General features: G+C 38.9%; 4 non-coding genes across 4 annotated transcripts; 1 reads left to right on the top strand and 3 right to left on the bottom strand.

Annotated features, from left to right (window-relative positions):
- Nucleotides 1-3,292: 3,292 nt before the first annotated feature.
- TRNAN-GUU lies at nt 3,293-3,366 on the bottom strand. Its single transcript has one exon. It is a non-coding gene; the product is annotated as a tRNA-Asn (tRNA).
- Nucleotides 3,367-15,326: 11,960 nt separating this feature from the next.
- On the bottom strand, nt 15,327-15,398 carry TRNAD-GUC. Its single transcript has one exon. It is a non-coding gene; the product is annotated as a tRNA-Asp (tRNA).
- A 675-nt stretch (nt 15,399-16,073) lies between these two features.
- On the bottom strand, nt 16,074-16,145 carry TRNAG-UCC. Its single transcript has one exon. It is a non-coding gene; the product is annotated as a tRNA-Gly (tRNA).
- Nucleotides 16,146-16,765: 620 nt separating this feature from the next.
- Nucleotides 16,766-16,848, top strand: TRNAL-CAG. The gene has a single exon. It is a non-coding gene; the product is annotated as a tRNA-Leu (tRNA).
- The last annotated feature ends 3,949 nt before the right edge of the window (nt 16,849-20,797 follow it).

Below are 20,797 nucleotides of genomic sequence, written 5' to 3'. Positions count from 1 at the left end.
AGCAGTGGTAATAGTATCTCTATATATTCACAACCTCATTGGCTCCAACAATGGCCATATCTGAATGCAGCAGGAGAAATACACATCAGAGCTAAGTCTGAGAGCCCCTCACCCAGCCTTCTGTTTCCTCCTGGTCTCCCATGGAAGAAAGGGCCTGTGACCTTTAAATACAAACCGTAGTGTGCTCCAGTGAGTAGCCGCTTTCCCAAGAATTGAAGAGTCAGAGCCACAGAGAGACTTTCTCTGTCTCAAGCATCATTTCATAGCAAAACAACAACATGAGCTCCTGATGGTGAATGTTTATGCATGTAACTATTTTTCCAAAAATAAATGGATAAGTAATGTCATGGCTAAGGCAGGGACAGAAGCACAGTTGGTCCACATCTGCTATTCCAGGGCTGGTTGCCTTCAATCGACCCCAACTCTCTTTCCAGTCACAATGTGGAGACTGCTGGAGTCCAAGGGAAACAGCAAAATCAGTGAGAGGGCTCCCAAAGAAAGGAGAGGGTAGTCCAGAATGGACCAGGGAGGTCTCCTCAGGTCCAGAGATAAGGCTGTCTTTCTTACATCTGGATGAGGTAATGGGAAATAATAGAACTGATGTAGAATGACATTTTCAAGGGAATCTCTGCAGGCAAGGGAATAATGATCTCAGAATATAATGAGGAAACTTTTTAATGACCCTCATGACATTCATTAAAAAGCTGTGGGTAGAAAAAGGTCAGGGATTGAGGGCAAGGTGGAAGGAGGCATTGGAAGAGGAATTTACAGGACAAAACAAAACAGGCATCCAAAGCATTGCTTTCTCAGGTTAAATTACATGAACATAGGATGTATTTCAGTTTATGAACTGAAAAAGTATGACAAAAAAGTATAAACTACAACTGCACAGGAAGGAATGGACACAGCCAGAAGACCCTCCTTTCTTTCTTTCTTTTTTTTAAAAAAATTTTATTATTTTTGTGTGAGTGTACCATCAAATCAGATCTGACCGGTACAGGAGGAGACTGTCCCTCCTTCCTCGGCAGAGCATCTGGTGGATTCGAACCATTCACCTCTGGGATAGACCCTTCTTTCTTAAGAAACAAAAACAAACCCCCAGTATAATGAGAATTAGTGAGAAGAGGAGCAGGGATTATAAAATTCCATTTTCTGCTTCAATATTTAACTTGAGCCTATGCTTTGTTCCCGTCAGTCATTAAATGTTGGGTCATTAATACTAAATGCACTGAACTGAATTGGGTTAAATTACATTAACTGTCAATATCTCAGTGGGTCAATTACAGTGGGATAGGGGGAGACCAGCAATCACGGCTGATGGCAGGAAATTTGTAGCTTTCTCTTTATGTTCTATGAACTTTAAGCAGAACATGTCTGGACTTTAATAAAATGTTTCAAAGAATTTATGCGCTACTCTCAGAGAGAAAACGGGAAAATTGTAGTGATGAAACATGAATAATTAAATTCTTTTTCCTTCCCATGGCCTGAAACTGTCAGAAATTTGTCTGAGTTTATGAGAAAACTTTCTCTAAGGAGCCATCTCCCCACAACTATTAGATTTAGGCAGCTTGCTTTCCAAATCCTGCTGAAACAAAGAATCTTTGGTGGCACAAGTGGTAAGTGCTGGGCTGCTAACAAAAAGGTCTATAATTTTAACCAAGAAAATTGGTTGAAGGGGAATTTTTATGGGTGAAGATGGGACAAAAAGAGCACTCTGCTGGCCTAGTCTGTAGGCAGTTGCACTGCTGTTCTAAAGGTCATGTGCCTTGACCTATTTGGATCCACTAAATGAGTCTATGAGAACAGATAACCAATCTCTTCCTATGCAATTTACAGCTTTAGGAACAGGATGGGTGGTCAGATGTGAGGCAGTTCTACATGGATGGCAATGAGTTTGAGGGTTTTGAGATGGCATGAAGTACTGGATAGAAACTGGGATGGGTTTAGAAGATGGTAAAGTATCCCTGGTGGTACAGTGATGAAGTGCTTGGCTGCTGCTCTAGGAAGATATATATGGCAGTACCTCAGGGCCAGTTCTGCTCTATCCTAGGTTATTTTGAGTTTGGACTAGATGAAAAGGGGTTAGATTTGGTTTTAGGAAATGGGTTAAATAAGTCTCAGTCAAGCAAAATGCTAGAGGCAAGTGCCTAGGTAGAGGTACAGGAACAGCTTGGTGTATAAAGATTGGCTAAGATTCAGATGCTAGACTAAGAAATTTGGAAACACTGGACATTCAACTGGCATTTTTTAGTACCTGTAATGTACCAAGTTTGAGTCTAAATGCTGTTCATCACGATGAACTCTGTCATTCCCTCGAGGACTTTTTAGTCTACTGAGAAAACAGATAAATGGTGAGAGAGAAAAGGCTGGAGAGATTCTCAGTTAGTGGTGTGATCACAAAAGAAAAGCCACTAAAAGTAACCAGATAAAAGTAAATTTAAAAAAAATTCATAAAAGCACTTTAGTTCTGCTGGGATTTAAAATGTCTATTGAAAAAAAAGAGAAAAAAAAAGGGGGGGGGGGAAATGTCTATGAAGGAGAGAAGAGAGTTCAGGAGATAGTTAGGAAACTGCCTTTCAAGTCAAGGAGATTGTGCCAGATCCTGGAAGCTATTGAGAAATTTTAAGCAGAGGAAGGAGCGATCTGGTTTGCATTTTCCAGCTCTTTGGCAACCAACCACATGTAAAAGGGATCAGAGAGAATAGAAGACAGCAAACCAGCGAGGCTGGCTAAGTAATTACTACAGTTAAGCCCAGAGGAAATAAAGAGGAAGTGAGACAGCAACCACGAGGCTGGGGAGAAAGGTGCTTATTCATAAAATAAAGAAGGCAAACCTTCCAAGAATGATATTGTAGAAACGACTAAAACGTCGGTCTTCTAATTTATTACTTCAATAGGGAAATCTTAAAGCCTGTTTCATGATGCAAGGTTCTAAAACTAAAATTTCGTAGCTGAAATTTTTACAACTAAGTTACCCTCCAGCGGCTCGGCGGGAGAAAGCTAGGCAGACGCCTCCCTTCGGCATTTACCACCTCGGAAACCCGATGCAGCACCGCCAGGAGTCCACAACAGCTCCCCGGCTGTTTTTTCCCCTAGAAAACAAACACAAACAAAACACACACACACAAAAAAACAACAAAACAAAACAAAAAACCAAACCCCGCAGCTTGTGAACTGAAATAGTAAGTACTGGAGTGAGCGGCTAGTGTTCCCAGTGGTTAAAAGGAGGGGGAGAGTGATAACCGTGTGGCCTTGGTACCAATTGTTTTAAACTTCAGAAAAATTACTGCCCCGTCCCTGGGTGGGCTCGAACCACCAACCTTTCGGTTAACAGCCGAACGCGCTAACCGATTGCGCCACAGAGACAGGTGCCAACAGCTTCCTCTGTCAAGTTAGTTCACTGAAGAGCGAGTCAGCGCGCTCTCGGGTTCCGAAAGGCAGTGGCTGCGAACCGCATTGGCGGATTAGAGTTAATGGAAGTTGACCGCACAAACCGGCGGAGCTGGCAGTTGCTTTCCATTCACCACGCCGCGCTCCGTAGTCTCGCAAGAGGCCGTTTCCCCACCGCCCCGCCCCACTAGCAGCTTCTTACGTTAGAGACAGGACTTGACTTTTACTCACACTAGCCGAGAAAAGGGGAGAAGAGGATGAATGAAGGAAGGGGCCCCCAGAATGGACGCTCTCTGTGGTCTCCGGAGTTCAGTTGGTTTTGCTCATAGATGTGTGTCAGTAAATTATTTTGTAAAAATAAGTTTTTTACTATATATGTATGTATTCATGTGTAAATATTGGCTCATATTAAGTTTGTACAAGTGTGAGTACTGACTCATATTAAGTGTATTATTATGCAAATAAAATATTCTATCTTATATTCAAGTAAGTGTAGAAAAATGTAGGGTGTAAGAGAACCTCATAAGCGAAATTAATCGTCAACTCCAGCTGTTTTGAACGACTTCTGCGAATACATTAGGCATCTAGACACAGTTTGTAAATGACTATGACTTACGGATTTTTCACTCTAACATGTTGTTATAACGTGCCGTCAAGTCGTTTGCAACGCTACGTCAGCTCTGAACCCTACCCTATCCTGTGCCAACCTTATTGTCTCTGACACAACTACCCCCATTACCCCAGTCACTGGGTCAATCCACCTCATCCAGGGTCTTCCTCTCCTGCACTGTCCCTCCATCCTCCCAAGCATGACATCCCTCTCCATTGACTAGTCCCTCCTTGCAACATGCCCAAGATATGTCAGATGGAGCTTCAGAATCCTTGCCTCCAAGGAGCAGCCTGGTTTCACCTTCTCTAGGTCCAACCTGTTTGTTCTCCTAGCAGTCCATGGTATTCTCAATACTCTTCTCCAGCACAACGCCTCAAAGGCATCAATTGTCCTTCTATCATCCCTAGTCATTGTCCAGTTTTCTGATGCATAGCAAGTAATTGTAAAGGAGATGGCCTGAATTAGATGCAGCTTAGTCTCCAGACTGACATCGTTACTCTTCATTACTCTGGAGAGGTCCCTGACAGCAGACTCTCCCAATGCAATTCATCTTTTGATTTCCTGGCTGCTTGTACTATGAATGTTGATTGTGGAGCAAGCAAACTAAAACTGTGAACAATCTCAATCTTTTCTCCTTCTATGATGAGGCTGCCAATTGGCCCAGTGGTGAGAATCTTTGTTTTCTTGATGCTGAGCTTCAGTTCATATTTAAGGCTGCAGTTCTTGACCTTCTGCAGCAAGCACTTCAGGTCTTCCTCAGTAGCAAGCAGGGTTTTGTCATTTGCATAATGCAGATTGTTGATGAGTCTTCCTCCAATCCTGATGCCACATTCCTCCTCATAGATCCCAGCTTCCTGGATGATTTGTTCTGTATATAGCTTGGAAAGGTATGGAGATAGGATGCACCCGTTTCCTTGCTCTGTTCTGAGGACTAACTCCTGGTCCAAGTATAGGTTTTGCATAAAAACAATCAAGTGTTCTGGGATCCCCATTCTTCTCAGAGTCAGCCACCGTTTGTGTGATCCACACAATCAAATGTCCTTGTATAGTCAATGAAACACAGATAGACATACCTCTGGTAATCTCTGTTTCAGCCAAGATTCATCTACCATTAGCTATAATATCCTTAGTAGCGCAGACTCTTCTAAACCTATCCTGCACTTCTGGAAGTTCTCTGCTGATGTGCTATTCCAGTTGGTTTTGGATAATTTTCAGCAGCATCTTGCTTGCAAGTGATATTAATGATATTGTTTGATGATTTCCACACTCTGGAGGGTCCCTTTTCTTGGGAATGGAATAAGTATGGATCTCTTCCAGTCAGTTGACCAGGAGGCTGTCCTCCAGATTTCTTGGTACAACTTGGTGAGCGCATCCAGGGCAGAATCTGTTGAAATAAGTCAATTGATATACTGTCAATTCCTGGGGCCTTTTTTTTTTTTTTTTGTCAATTCCTTCAGAGCAGCTTGAACTTCTTCCACAGGCCCTTGAACATACTTTTTTCCTATGAAATTCTTTTGTGTCCGCCATATTGTGGTCAAATATTCACAAGACAAATATCACCATCCATTCCAATATCATCCACCATCATCAACCTCAGGGATCCTCGTCAGTGTACCCAGAAGGCTCTAAACTTCTCAATTCCCCAGGCTCCAGGGCCCTCAGATGGTTCAGTTTAGCTATTCTCTCTGTTCAGAAGCTGTTGACCAGCCACAGGCTTCCTGAGTCACACCATCTCCACCCTAGTCAAACCCAACCCATCTAACACATCCAGTTCTTTACTGGCACCCAGGCACACACAAGAAGCCATCTTCATCTTCTACAACTGACAAATTTCCTGGCACTTTAGAGCCTTCACATAAAACCCCCTTTTTCTTTTCTGCACATGTGAAACAGTTCACTCATGTTCAGTGAAATAAAAAAGCCAATAACACACAAACATAGATATGTATGATTGTTTCCCCTAAAATGACTTATAAAATAAGATTATGGTTTTTACTTTTTAAAAAAGATTTTATGGATACTATGCAGCACGCAGGAGTAATGATTTTGTAAATCACTACCTAACTTGAGAGGGACTGGAGAGCCTTACCTGAGTGAACTGACTGAGTCCCATGAGGACAAATACTGTGTAAGACCATTACTGTAGAAGGAGCATGAGAATCCAAGCCCCGGAAGGTGGTAGCAGAGGAGTGCGGATGGGGGTGGGGGGGCTGGGGAGGATGTTAATCATAGAGTCGCACAATTTGATGGGTGGAGGGAGGGGTGGGAAAAGGAAATGGCAAAGATCCGGTGTGAAAAACAATGTATAGAACTTTATAAGTAAGTATACGCCCTAGATAACAATGGTTTTGGAGAGCTCCCAGTGAAGTCTAAGCCTACAGACGCTACAGGCCGATCCTGCAGAATCAAGAGGGAGAATGCCGCACGACCAGAAGCAGGTAAAACAGACGAATGGAACCTTCTAAAAATAAGTCCTTTTCTGCATCAAAAACTGTTTCCAATAGGGTGAAAAGGAAGCCTACCGGCTGGGGGAAAAACATTTAGCAATGAAATCTCAGACAAAAGTCTCATGACAAAAGTTTACAGAACCTCAGACTCCACAAGAAAAGGACTAACCCAACAACAAAATGGAAAAGAGACATGAAAAGACTTTTCACAGAGGAAGACATACAAAGGGCCAACAGATACATGATGAAATGCTCAAAATCACTGGCAATCAGGGAGATGCAACTCAAAACCACAAGGAGATACTATCTCACCTCGGTAGCAAAGTTTAACACAACAGCAAGCAATAAATGTTGGACAGAATGTGGGGAAATTGATGGGATTGTAAAAGATACAACCACTGGAAGAGGCAGTTTGGCATTTCCTCAAAAAGTTTAACATAGAAATTCTATGTGACCCAACTATGGCAACTACAAGGAATATACCCTGAAGAAACTGTGATACGTGAACAGAGAATACTATACCTATGTTCATAGCCTCATTAGTCACAATAGCAGGAATATGGACACAACCCAAATACTCATACACAAACGAATAGATTAAGAAATTGTGGTACCCAATGGGATGCTATGCAGCACTTAGGAGCAATGATTTTGTAAAATACTATATAACATGGAAGAGTCTAGAGAGTATTAGGCTGAGTGTACTCTGTCTCACAAGGAGAAATACTGCCTAAAACCACTATTGTAAAAAAAGAAAAAGAAAAATAGATAGCTAATGTGGATAAATGTTCAAATGGGGGTAGAGAAAGGAGAAGGGTAGAAATCCCTAAGATAGCAGAGTTTAATGGCCAGAAGGGGGTAGGAGTGAAGGAACAGGGACTAAAAAAAGATAGGGTAATAAGATAGGCGTAGATCAATAGTATTTAACTATCTAAAATACAATATATATGAATGATTATATGAAACACAATACAAATGAAAGATTGTTTAATCTTTCACAATGTGCATGAATGAAACACAATGTATATGAATTACTATATACAAACTAAAAAAAAAAGAGAGAATGCCTTTCACTACAGCTGGCACTTGAATTTGGTCTTCTAGCCTCCCGAACTGTAAGAGAAACAAATGTTGGTTAAGACCATAAAAGGAAAAATGATGTTACGAATGTTGTTATGTTATGTTGTTGTGCTGTGATGTGTGATATAATGTGATGTTATGAAAGTTTATTTATAATCACTGAAAACAAATGGTCTGAAAAGCGTACAAGTCATTGCAGGCTCCTTAAACTCAATGACATTTATTAAAAGCTCATTTTTTTTCCAAAAGTCATTTTCTAATGTACTCATAAAAAATGAATTAACTTTCATAGTTTTTACTATTTAAACGTGCACTAGGATTTACTCTCTATCTTTTTTAAAAAAAGCTTAAAGACATTTTAGAACAATGTGACATTAAGTCTTCTCATTACAACAGAGTACTTTACTTTTAATTTTTTTTATTCATTGTTTCACATTTTCTCCACCACCACCCCCAGCTTCCACCTTCCCCAAACCACCTCCCAATGCATCCTTTGTTCCAGATTATTTTCATACATATAATTATGTGTAATCATGTGTTCCTTTCGGACAGTTTTTCCCTGTATCTGTTCTAATGCAGTGTTCATTATCTATCTACTCTCCATTTTCTCCCCAAGTCCCCATCTCTGTCCTATTTTATAACAACAGTGTTATGCAGTGTTTGTCCTTTTGTGACTGAGATATTTCACTTAGCATAATATCCTCAAACCTCCCCCAATTGGTGTAATATTTTACTATTTCACTGTTTTTCAATGCTACATAGTATTCCATTGTGTGGATGTGTCATAGTTTTTCTATCCATTCATTTGTTGATAGGTACTTGGTTTGCTTCCATCTCTTTGCTATTGTGAATGATGCAGCAATAAACATGAGTGTGCAAGTATTTTATTTTAAGAAATAATGTGCGGCATTTCATTTTTAACCTAAATTTCATACTAGATTTCAACTGTGCATACATAGGTTGTGTTAACAATTATAAACAAGAATAACAATTATAAACAGTCCCACAGGGGGGATAAAATGTAAAAATGGCAGAAGGCAGTCTTTTTAAAAGTTTTTAAAAATGTTTTTCTTTTTTTAAATTTTATTTTATTCATTTTAATGAACATTTACAGAGATTTTAGATTTCCATTAATTCATTGTTGCACTTTTTTCCCTGTCCAGCCCTCCCCCCGCCCCCGTTCACTCCTCTCTTTGGAAAGTAAAAGAAAAATTCCTTCATTGGTATACAATCCCCCCCACACCTCCCCAATCCCCCAGCCCTGAGTACACTCCACTATACAACCTTAATTGTGGACTCTTGTGATAACCATAATACCCTATCATATATCATTTTTAAATTGTTCTCTCCCTCATCTGTTTCAATGCAGTATACACAGTTTATCCAGTTTTTCTCAGTCTCACCCCAACCCCGATGTCAGTCCATTTTACAGCAGTGGCACCGTGCAGTATTTGTCCTTTTGTGACTGAGATATTTCACTCAACATAATGTCCTCCAGGATCACCCGTTTTGAACAATATTGCATGAGTTCGTTCCTTATTTTTCAATGCAGTATAGTATTCCATTCGTTTGTTGATGGGAAAAGTTTTAAAAAATTATTTTCATGAATACCTAACATTGCCCTCACTGGTTTTATATAGTGCTTTGTTGTAATTATAATCTATTTTGATTTTCTTCTTAAAGCTTGTTTTTGTTTTGTTCTTCTTGAAAGCCTGTGTAGGTATTTCCTGTGCATTCATAGGTCCCATTGTACATCATGGGACATTATCAACAAAATGAAAAGATAACCCAAGAGATGAGGGACATTATTTGGAAACCATAAAGGCTTAATAACCTGAATATATACATTGCTTACTTGCACATCATTCTCAAGTACATAGAGAACATTTATGAAAATTGACTATATGCTATACCGTAAAACAAGCATCAAGATACATCATGATAGTTGTATTATATAGAACACAATCTTTAAACATAAAGGAATCTAACTCAGAATCAACTAAAAAAAACTTTTTAAAGATGTCATTAACTTGGAAATTTTTATTAAAAATACACTTTAAATAATTAGTAAACCAAAGAGTAGTCAACGGGAGATGGGGAAGAAGAGTTGAATAGCATAAAAATATAACATATCAAAATTATAGAATGTTCAAGGTTTCAGACGTGCACTTGGGAAAATGAAAAATGCTCAAACATCAATGTTTAGCAGACATATTAAACAACATTTTCTATTGAATAATTTTTTTAAAAAAATCATGGCGTGCAGATTGCTCTGTTACATTGAGGGAAATGTATAGCTGGTGATTATCCTACTAAACAGTGTCATACAATCAACTCTTGGATAAAAGAATCACTTCCTGGGCTCTGCTTTGGGTTCTTTCTGAAGAGCCTAGGTCATCACCCATATCTTTGCTGGCTGTAAAGAACTCCAGGTGGTCTATTCCAGGAAAGCCCCTGAACACTTCCCAAAGTACAGATACAATTCAGACCAGACTACTGTAGTTCCTGGATCTAAGCCCCTGTATACCTAGACCTAATGTCTGAGGACAGGGTAGCTTAAGCTCTATAAGTGTCCAGTGTCCACTCACTACCAGCTTGTAAAGCCAAAATGATGGCTATGGCCTTGATCCCAACTCATAGTGACCTTATAGGAGAGAGTATAATGGTTTCATAGGTTTCCAAGGCTGAAATCTTTACAGTACCATCTTATTCCAGGAGAGTGCTTACGGGCTTTGAACATTTTACCTTTTGGCTTAGTGCTTAGCCAATGGCCACCAGAGCTCTTTACCTGGAATCATCCTTGCTTGTGCAGCTTGTGAGAACTGCACCTACACGGACAACCAGTACTGAGAAAGCAGGCATTGGTGTTAAGAGTGGTCCCATTGAAGGTACAGTCTGGTGCTATGGCATCTGCCGTCACTGATGGCCCTCCTGTGACAGGATGGACACTGTGCAGTAGATGAGACTATAGGAAAAGCCTCATATTGGCTGAAGTACAGGTGGACCTTCTCTCATCCCTGTTGGATTCCCTCTCCATGTTATGACATTTTATCTTGAAAAGATTGAAATTAAAATAGTCCCTATAGTTCTCAGCTGAATTAAACTCAAGTTTCTATAGTTCTCAGCTAAGTTAATTTTTAAAGCCCCACACCCAGGTATCCAGGGCAACAGTATTTCAAGAATAGCTAGCAGAAAGGCAGAGCTAACAAGCAAAGATTGTTTCTCAACTGATAACCCATGTGCCTTTGTTTCCCGACTGATAACCAATGTATCTTGTGCTTTTCCACTGCCCTAGAGTTTGAACTCACTGTATACTTAAGAATTTATGACACCACCCTATAGTTAAAGATCTATCTAACTGCTACATGTGCTACGTGACTGCCGCAAGTGCTACGTGCAACAATGCTGTGTAAACCCTGAGCGAACACTGAACCAATGAATTCAAATTGTGCTTTCATCACCCAATGAGAAGCTGATACTCAGTTGTATCCCCCTAAAGTGTATAAAAAAACCCGACTTTGTCTGCTCTGGGTCGGCTCCTTTATCTCTTGCCAGAGATAAGAGTCAGCCCGGAGCTCCGCAATAAACCTCTTATCTCTTGCTGTTGCATCAAGCCGGTGTCTTGGAGTCTTGGGTCTTCGCCGTCCACTCGGGACAGAACAGGACCAGCGGTTCGGGGGTCCTTCAATCTAACTTCGTGTATTTTCCAACCACAGTATCAACAACATTGTTTTAGTAATAAAAGTGTAATTAATACTAGTTTATTGCCAGACATAATTATAAATGTATAATAACTAATTTGAGAACGATAATGATGGTTACTGGTCCCCTCTACAGATAAGGAAATGAAGACAAAGAGAACCAAAGGTTCAAATGGAAAGCATAACAACAGAAGCCTATGTGTTTCACCACCACACTGTGTTGTCAACATCCAGGTTGAATGGACAAATTGAATCTAATTATCATTAGATTAATATGTCATTTCAATAAATGATTTATGATTCAGTCGGTAACAGAAATAACAGACATATAAATCTTTCAGACAATATTTTAAAGGGTTAAAAATTTAACAGCATACTGTTAGTTTGCTAGAAAATGACAAAGGATTCAACATTATAAACATCATATTAGGGGAAATATTCTACTTATTGAGATGACAAGTTACCTAATGATGCTTAACTTATTAAGGAAGAAATAAGACAATGTAGAATCAGAACCCCAGTTGTCATCATCTAGCTAATGATAGATATATCAAACAAAATAACAGCATTTTATAAAAAATTAGTAACTTGGAAATAGAAAGATTTGCCATATTATAAAATAATGATTTGTTTTTAGTTGTTGTTAGGTGCTATAGAGTCAAATGCAACTAATAATGACCCTATGAGCAAAAGATCTGAACCCTGTTTTATAACTATTGTCATTTCTTTAGTGTTCATGGTTTTTCAAAGACCTGTTATTTAAGGAATAGATGCCAATATGACTTTCAAGTCTGTCTTAATCTGGGAGCTCTACCAAACCCTGTCCAGCATGGGTCATCTTTATGTTATTTGACACACCAGTGTTCAGTATCACAGCAACCTCAAGTTATCTCAGTACAGCAAACTAACAGATAAGTGCTGTATCACTTAGAACAATGTTCTCCCTAAAACAATTAACACTAGGCTGCAGGGCCTGTGACCCTCAGGCTCAATGACATTTTATATACAAAGGACCTACCAGGTCCTGACTGATTTAAACAAGAGGCTTCTAGCTCACAGCTGATCTGAATGACCAATCAGCTTACACTCAATTGTTAATGACATAAAAAAATGACCAAACAGTTCATACTCAACTTTCAATTAAATCAAAATAACCTACCTACCCTCCAGAATCCAACTGCTTCACACAGAAGCCTCCAAACTGGAGACTTAGTCAGGGTCCAGCTAATTTTTAAATGTAAAGACCTGACCACCAGTTCCTGATTGATAATTAAAGTAGTAAAAATAAAATAAAAGTAGTAAAATAATTTTTCAGAAGTAAAATGCAAAATAAATACAAGTAAATATAAAATGACAGTAGTAGTAATAGTAGTATTGGAATCTGTTTTATTTCAGGGGAAATGATGTTAATTAATGTGTGATCTGAGTGAGGGAGTGGCCAGACATACCTTGACTCTCCAGCTTTTTAACCAGTTTTGACGCCAGCTGCTCCTTCCATTGCACACTGTTCTTTCAGGTTTGATAATCATTTGCAATGTCCACACAGAACTCAGAAACTACTTTTGGTGGGATTAGATCAACAACTACAACCCAGTTATGCAAGCATATAGACAAAGTATCCAGCAATTATTTCACTCCAAATTAATGGCTTAGGGATGGATTATTTGATAAATTCAACTGACAACCAGAGGAATTAAAGCAGAAATAGTTACATAAGCAAGTCTCATTCTATACTTTAAAAAAATAATTCCAAAAAAAAATAAGAATTCCAAAAGTATTGAAAAGACAATGCAAAACAAAATCATCAAAAATCAAACAAAATAATCACGATAAGAAAAAAAAGAGGTTAAAATAGATCTAATCTTGGGACAGTAAAAAAATTTATAAAGAAACTAGCAGGCAAATATTTTACTACATACAGTATAGGAACTTCAAAATATCAAAAACTCTCTAAGTAAAATGAAAAAGAAGTTTATGTTTGTATAATAGTGATGTAGCTTTCTACATATAACAATTTTAAACTCTGGACAAATATTAATGAAAATCTTATTAAAGGATGAGAAAACAAAGCATTCAAGAAATAAAGGGATACAAACTTTCATTTTAAAAACAATAAACTCCCCTCTACAACTATCAACATTTATCAAAGTTCGTAGAATTTCCAGAGGCATGTTTTTATATAAAATTTTATTTTATACTGGTTTCTTTAAAAACAAAAACAAAAAACAAAAAACCAATAAACTCACACACAATGCAAAAAAAAAAAAAAACAAAACAAAAAACCAATAAACTCACACACAATGCAAAAAAAAAAAAAAACAACCCAAAAGACCCACCAAATGCCGAGCAGTACTCATTTCTCTGTACTTGGAATAGACTTTTTTTTTAAATTTAAAAAAAAAAAGTTGTTTAATCCTTATCAGCCATTGTGAAAGAAGTTGTTTCACAAATTCTCACACATGAGCATAGAAATGGGAAGAGTATAAACTAAGACTAGCCACTGCTGCAAGTAACTTGCAAGAGCAAAGGCACCTTGTGAGCCTTCAGTGTGACAGACAGCAATAAGAAAAAGTGTAAATGAGAAATTCAGAGGTACAAAATATTCAGTAGGGAAATCAGGTATAAAATCAGTTTCCATTTTAATTATCCAGTGCCTTTAATTGACAATCAAGACCAAAATACATATACTTTTTTGTCACTTGCTTGTTAACTATTGTCAAGAAAGGTGATTCAATTGAATGTGGAAACTACACAACAATATCATTAATATCGCATGCAGGCAAAATACTGCTGAAGATCTTTCAAAAACGGATAGAACAGTATATAGGCAGAGAACTGCAAGAAGTTCAAGCAGGACTTAGAAGAGGCACCAGGGATATCACTGCTGATGTCAGATGGATCCTGGCTGAAAGTAAACACCAGAAAATGCCTATTTGTGCTTTATTGATTATCCAAAAGTATTTGACTGTGTGGATCATGACAAGTTGAGAAGGGAGTGTGACAGCACTGTATTCTCTCTGCATACCTATTTAATCTGTATGCCGAGTAAATTATCCGAGAAGCTGAACTCTTTGAAGTAGATTGTGGCATCAGGATTGGAGGAAAACTCATCAATAACCTGCGTTATGCAGAAGGCACAACCTTGCTTGCTGAAAGTGAGGAAGACTTGAAGCACTTGTAGAAGATCAAGGAATGAAGCCTTCGGTATGGATTGCATCTTAATGTCAACAAAGATTCTTGCCACTTGACTGATAAGCAACATCATGGTGGATGGAGAGGAAATTTAAACTGTCAACAGCTTCATCTTTCTAGGAACCACAATCAACACTCTTGGCACCAGTAGTCAGAAAATAAGGAGATTGATGGAAATTCTGCAGTTAGGGACCTCTCCAAATTATTGAAAAGTAATAATGTCAGTTTGAGGATTAAGGTGAGTCTGATTCAGGCTTTAGTGCTTCCGATCACTTGCTATGAGAGCTGGACAATGAATAAGGCTGACAGAAGAACTGATGTCTTTGACCTGTGTTGTTGAAGAAAAGCACTCAACATCCCAAAGACGGCAAAAAGAACAAGTAAGTCTTGGAGAGGGTTCAGTCGGAGTGTTCTTTGGTAGCAGGAATATTGAGGCTTCGCCTTACATACTTTGGGCATGTTGCTAGGAAAGGGCTATTCCTTTGAGAAAGGCATGATGCTGGGAAGGGTGGAGGGTCAACGAAGAAGAGGAAGACCCTCAACCAGGTGGATTGATACGGTTGGGCTCTTTTGTGTCTGAAAGTATGAGGATGGCACAGGATAGAACAGGGTTCAGATCTTTTGTTCATAGGATCGCTATGAGTCGTACTAGGCTCGATGGCACTTAACAATAACAACCGAATGCAAAACAATGTACAACTTAGCACTTGTGCTTGTGATTTGTCTAATTTGTGAACAGACTCAAACAGGTGCAAAAAAAATCCTCTTTTACAACCCAGAATACAGATAAGAAGGGACAGAATTTTTTTTAAAAAAGAACATGTCACTTTGGTTATTTGAGAATAATTTTTAAATCGGTGTCTAATGAAAACATTTAAAATGTGATGAAGAAAAAGGTTTATAACCCTCCCCGTCGGGGAATCGAACCCCGGTCTCCCGCGTGACAGGCGGGGATACTCACCACTATACTAACGAGGAAGGCGGTGAAAGCGTTGCCAAAACTATAACCTAGAAAGATAAACTGCCGGAGGATCTTTAAAGTGTTCTCGATGGAAGGTAGTGTTTTTTTTTATAATAGTAAGTTTCGATACTATTTTAAATGTCTGATATCTAACTTTAAAAAGTAACTAATAACAATATATTTTTCATGATAAATTGAGTAACTCGATTTATCCAAGATATTATTACTGCAGCGTGTGATTAATATAAAAATATTACCTATTTTCTATTTTCATGCTTCGTCTCCAAAATTTGATATGTATTTACACTAAGAGAACTTATCAAGTTAGGACGTTACCTCTTCTTCAAAAATAATGCTGTTCATCCTCGATGGCGATGGTGACGTTTCAGTTGCTCTACGGGAACCTGTGGCTCCAAACTACTATAAAAATCCCATGTAGACACTAGAGCCCCTTTGGAGGCCCAGCTTCAAGCACGGGATCCTTGAATCCAAGTGATCCACAAAGGTTTCTCAAGAGTTGAAAGTTTAAGGGAAAAGAAATCTATAATTCAACCAAAATGTGAGTATGAAAGCAAGTGGAGGGGGAAAAAAATAAATGTATCCCTGTATTTGCTAGTGTTGGACAACAGGCAATAATAATAAATAGGTAGAAAGCCGATATTGTCAGGCCCAGTAGTTTCAAAAGACTCTCTTGCGTTGGCCGGGAATCGAACCCGGGTCAACTGCTTGGAAGGCAGCTATGCTCACCACTATACCACCAACGCTTCCGCCTTTAAGCTTTGAAATAGTCTATATGAGAGAAAGAAAAGTTTTTCTCTGAAATTTTTTTTTTTTTAAAGATTATTTTCTATGATCCTAAAACAGATGAAATTTTCACTATTTCACAGATTTGCCTCTTTATTCCTTTTTATACGGAATACTAAGTCAATATCGCCAGCAAAGGGCACAAGACCCCAAAATGCAAAGACCAATGATTGCCAAAAGCAGAATCCAACGTCCAGCTGGAAATCTAAACTTCGTTCAGCTCGAGTATTTTCCTCCGCCGTCTTGTCTAACTTCTTCCTCCCTCCCCCGCTCAATGATTAGCGGCACACGCATTGCTGCACTGGGTAAACCAGTTGAAGGTCCAAAGGAAGGAAGATCTGCTCGACTCCGTTTTAGACTCCGTCTAAAGAAGAGAAGTGAAAAGGCTTAAGGTTTAAAAATGGTTAGAAAGTAGGAAATAGAAAAGTGTTGTAGAAAAAAATTTTCTTTTCTATATTGAGAAAAGATACAAGGAACGTTCTAAATTTGTTTGAAATCGTGAATAAGCTACAATATTAACATACACGATAATAATGTATGAAAGCTCTTAAGCAATAGTAGAAAGACGACTTCAGCGTGTGTCAGGATGGCCGAGCGGTCTAAGGCGCTGCGTTCAGGTCGCAGTCTCCCCTGGAGGCGTGGGTTCGAATCCCACTTCTGACAAGGCTCTCCTTTTCCTTCTTTTTTTCTTTTGCTTTTTTATTTTGTTTGGTTTTGTTAGGTTTTCCCCCTTTTTTTAATTGACCTTCCACCCTTCTCTATTATCCCTTCGTGATTTTTAACTTCTTGTTAGGTGCCGTTGAGTCAAGTGCGATTTACAGCGATCAAATAAACAACAGACCTAAATCCTGTGTCTATCTTGTGTCTTGGTCATCTCTAATACACTGACCATATTGCTACAGTCACTATGTCAATCTACTTCTTTAGAGAGTTTCCTCTTTCTCTGACACTCCACCTTTTCCAAGCATGATGTCCCTTTCCAAAGAATAGCCTCTCCTAGCAACATGTTCAAAATAAGTGAGCGAAAGTCACGCCATGCTTGCCTCTAAGGAGCTTCTTTTGCCCAAGACGTATCTGTTTGGTTTTTTTGTCAACCAAAGGGATATTCAGTGCTCTTCTCCAACACCATAATTAAAAGTATCAATTCTTCTTCTGTAGTCCTTATTCATTGTCAAGCTCTCAGATGTATAGCAAGAGGTTGAAAAGACCATGGCCTGAATCAGGCGCACCTTGGTCTTCAAACAGACATCATTAGTCCTCAGTATTTTGAAGAGTACCCTGACAGCCGACTTGCCCAAAGCAAGTCTCCTGATCTACTAACTGCTGCTAACCAAAGGTGTTTGAACTAGAAACTACAATAAAATTAATAGAAAAACAAGTGTTGCTTCATCGGTGGTATTTTTATAAATTCTGCGTGTCTAAAAATAAAATCTGCATGACTACATAAACGAAGGTAATTTATGCTTCACTATGACTACAGAAAATGAAATCAAATTGATTTTTCTATACTTTTTGGCAAGTAACTGTACTATGGAATCAGGGAGTAGTTGAAACTAAAGTCTATCTCTTGCTTGCTTTGGAAAAAAATGTTTCTTTTAGAGTCTAGTTTTTTCATTGACAATTATCTCATTTGACAGTAATGTATTGAGTCTTAGGGCCAACAGATTACCAAAGACGATGATTCTGACTCTAGGCAAGGAAACGCCCTCATATCAGATTCTTTCAATTGCTGTAATGAGTGCAAGTCAAGAGAGGATCTTCCTCCTATAACCTTGAAAGAGAACATGGCCCTAATCAATACCCCAGGACAGAGCAGAGTTTAGAGCTATTGTACGTAGGGTCGCTATGAGTCGCAAGCGACTTGACAGTACATAACAACAACCACTACCAATACCTTTAAGTTGGACTACCAACACTCAGAACTAAAACAATTAATTTCTGTTTCTGGAATCCTTATTCACTGTTGGTGGGAGTGTAAAATGGTGCAACCACTGTGGAAGTCAGTATGGTGCTTTCTCAAAAAGTTGCAAATAGAGATACCATTTGACCCAGCAATTCCACTACTGGGAATATAACCCAAAGAGACCATAACTGCCACCCAAGAAGATATACAGCCATGTTTATTGTGGCTTTGTTCACAATAGGAAGGAGTTGGAAACAACCTAAGTGCCTATCAACAAACGAATGGATAGAGAAGCTGTGGTATAGTCACACAAAGGAATACTACACTGCATTGAAAACCAAGGAACTTATGCAATATTATTCAAAATGGGTGACCCTGGAGGATGTTATGCTGAGTGAAGTATCTCAGTCACAAAAGGACTGCATGGTGCCACTGTTGTAAAACAGGATTGACCTCGGGGTTGGGGGGAGACTGAGAAAGATGGGTATAATAATGTATATTGCATTGAAACAGATGAGGGAGAAAACTATTTAAAAGGGATATGTCATTAGGTATTTTTGTCATGACGGGAGTCCAGAGTGAAGGCTTCATAGTGGAGTGGACCTGGGGGGAAGGATTGTAAAACAATGAAACAATTTTTCTTTTGCTTTTCCAAGAGGGTAGTGTACTGGAGGTGGGGAGAATTGGGAGGGGAGAAAAGTGCAACAATGAATGAATTAATGGAAATCCAAAGTTTCTGTAAATTTTCACTGAAATTAATAATAAATTTTAAAAACCAATTAATTTCTGTTTCTGTAAAACAACCACTTTGTGGTGCTGTTGATCACACATCAATATAAAGAAAACAAAAACCCTCACAACTGGGCCAGGAAGCAACATCAGGAGAAACAGAAAAAAGACTGAAGTTGTCGAGCATTTAATTTTATTTGAATCCACAATCAATGCCTATGGATGCAGCAGGCAAGAAATCAAATGGCATATTGTATTAGGAAAGGACAAGGATGTCACTTTGAAGACTAAGGTGCATCTGATCCAAGTCATCACATATTCAATCCCCTCATATGCATGTGAGAGTTGGACGGTGAATAAAGAAAACTGAAGAAGGACTGATGTCTTTTCATTAGTGTTGGCTAAAAGTAGTGAATATGTGTGAAATGCCAAAAGAATAAATAAATTTGTATTAGAAGAAGTACAGACAGAATGTTTCTTCGAGGCTTGTTACCAGGAGAAGCTAGTCCCCAAAGAAAGACAACATGCTTGGGAAAGTAGAAGGTCAAGAGAAAAAAGAAGACCTCAAGGAGATGTATTGACGCTGTGACTGCATAATTTTGAGGATGGCGAAGGAAGTGTTGAATTCTGTTGTCCATAGGGTCATTATGAGTCAGACTCCACTCAGCAGGACCTAACAATCAGCATGTAAACTATTTGTCAATGTTACAGGATACATACACGTATGAACTAAACTAGGCTCCCAATAGACTTTAGGGTCAAATAAGGAGAATCTGGTTACTATCTTAGTTATCTAGGGCTACTATAACAAAGATACCACAATGGATGGCTTTAAAAAACAGGAATTTATTATTTCATAGTCTAAAAGGCTGGAAGTGTAACTTTAGGGTGTTACTAACTCTAGGGGAAACTCTCTGTGATCCTTCTGAAGAAAAAAATCCCTCTTTCCTTGTGCATCTCTAAGTTTGGCATCCCTTAAAGATATCTGTATGTCTTGGCCTTCCCAGCACAGAAACATTATAGAAGTTAGAATAATTACTTTTATTGAGAAGTATGGTATTGTCGTTAGGTGCTGTTAAGAAAAGTATACCCATAGCTACTCGATGAACAAAAGATCTGAACCCTGTCACATCCTGTGTTATCCTCACACTTCCTAACACGCTAAAGCCCATTGCAGCAGTCACTGTGTCAGTCCACCTGATTGAAGGTCTTCTCCTTTGCTACCTTTCCACCTTTCTGAGCATTTTGTCCCTTTCCATGTTGCTCCTCCTAGCAACATGCCCAAATTATGTGAGGCAAAGCCTCATCATCTTTGCCTTCAAAGAACATTCTGGCTGCACTTTCTCCAAGATATTTGTTTGTTCTTTTGGCAGTCCATGAGATGTACAGTACTCTTCTCCAACATCACAGCTCAAAGGCATCAAATCTTTTTTGAATGGTCATCCTTATTCATTATCCAGCTCTCAGATCCATAGCAAGTGATTGGAAAGACCATGGCCTGAATCAGATGCACCTCAAACTAGCATCATTACTCCTCAATAATTTGGAGAGGTCCCTAACTGCAGACTTATCCAGTGCAAAACGTCTCCTGATTTCCTAACTGTTGGTACCAAGAGTGTTAATTGTGGATCGAGGTAAGATGAAGTTGTTGATAGTTTTAATCTTTTCTCTTTCTAACATAATGTAAGGTGTGTCTGATACAGGCCATGGTCTCTGCTATCACTTGTTATGCATCATAGAGTTGGACAATGACAAAGGAGGATAGAAGGATAATTGATGTCTTTGAGCTGTGGTGCTGGAGAAGAGTATTGAGGGTACCATGGACTGCAAGGAAAACAAACAGATTCATCCTGGAAAGGGTCAAACCGGGTGGCTTCTTGGAGGCAAGGATTCTAAGGCTCCATCTAACATACTTTGGACATGTTGTAAGGAGAGACCGGTCCTTGGAGAGGGACATTATGCTTGGTAGGGTGAAGGGAC

This window comes from Elephantulus edwardii, unplaced genomic scaffold, assembly GCF_000299155.1.
Source record: "Elephantulus edwardii isolate Elephantulus edwardi_28Jun2011 unplaced genomic scaffold, EleEdw1.0 scaffold00446, whole genome shotgun sequence".
NCBI classification, from domain to species: domain Eukaryota; kingdom Metazoa; phylum Chordata; class Mammalia; order Macroscelidea; family Macroscelididae; genus Elephantulus; species Elephantulus edwardii.
Note: the sequence above shows the minus strand (reverse complement) of the source record. Positions and strands in the feature narration are given on the sequence as shown.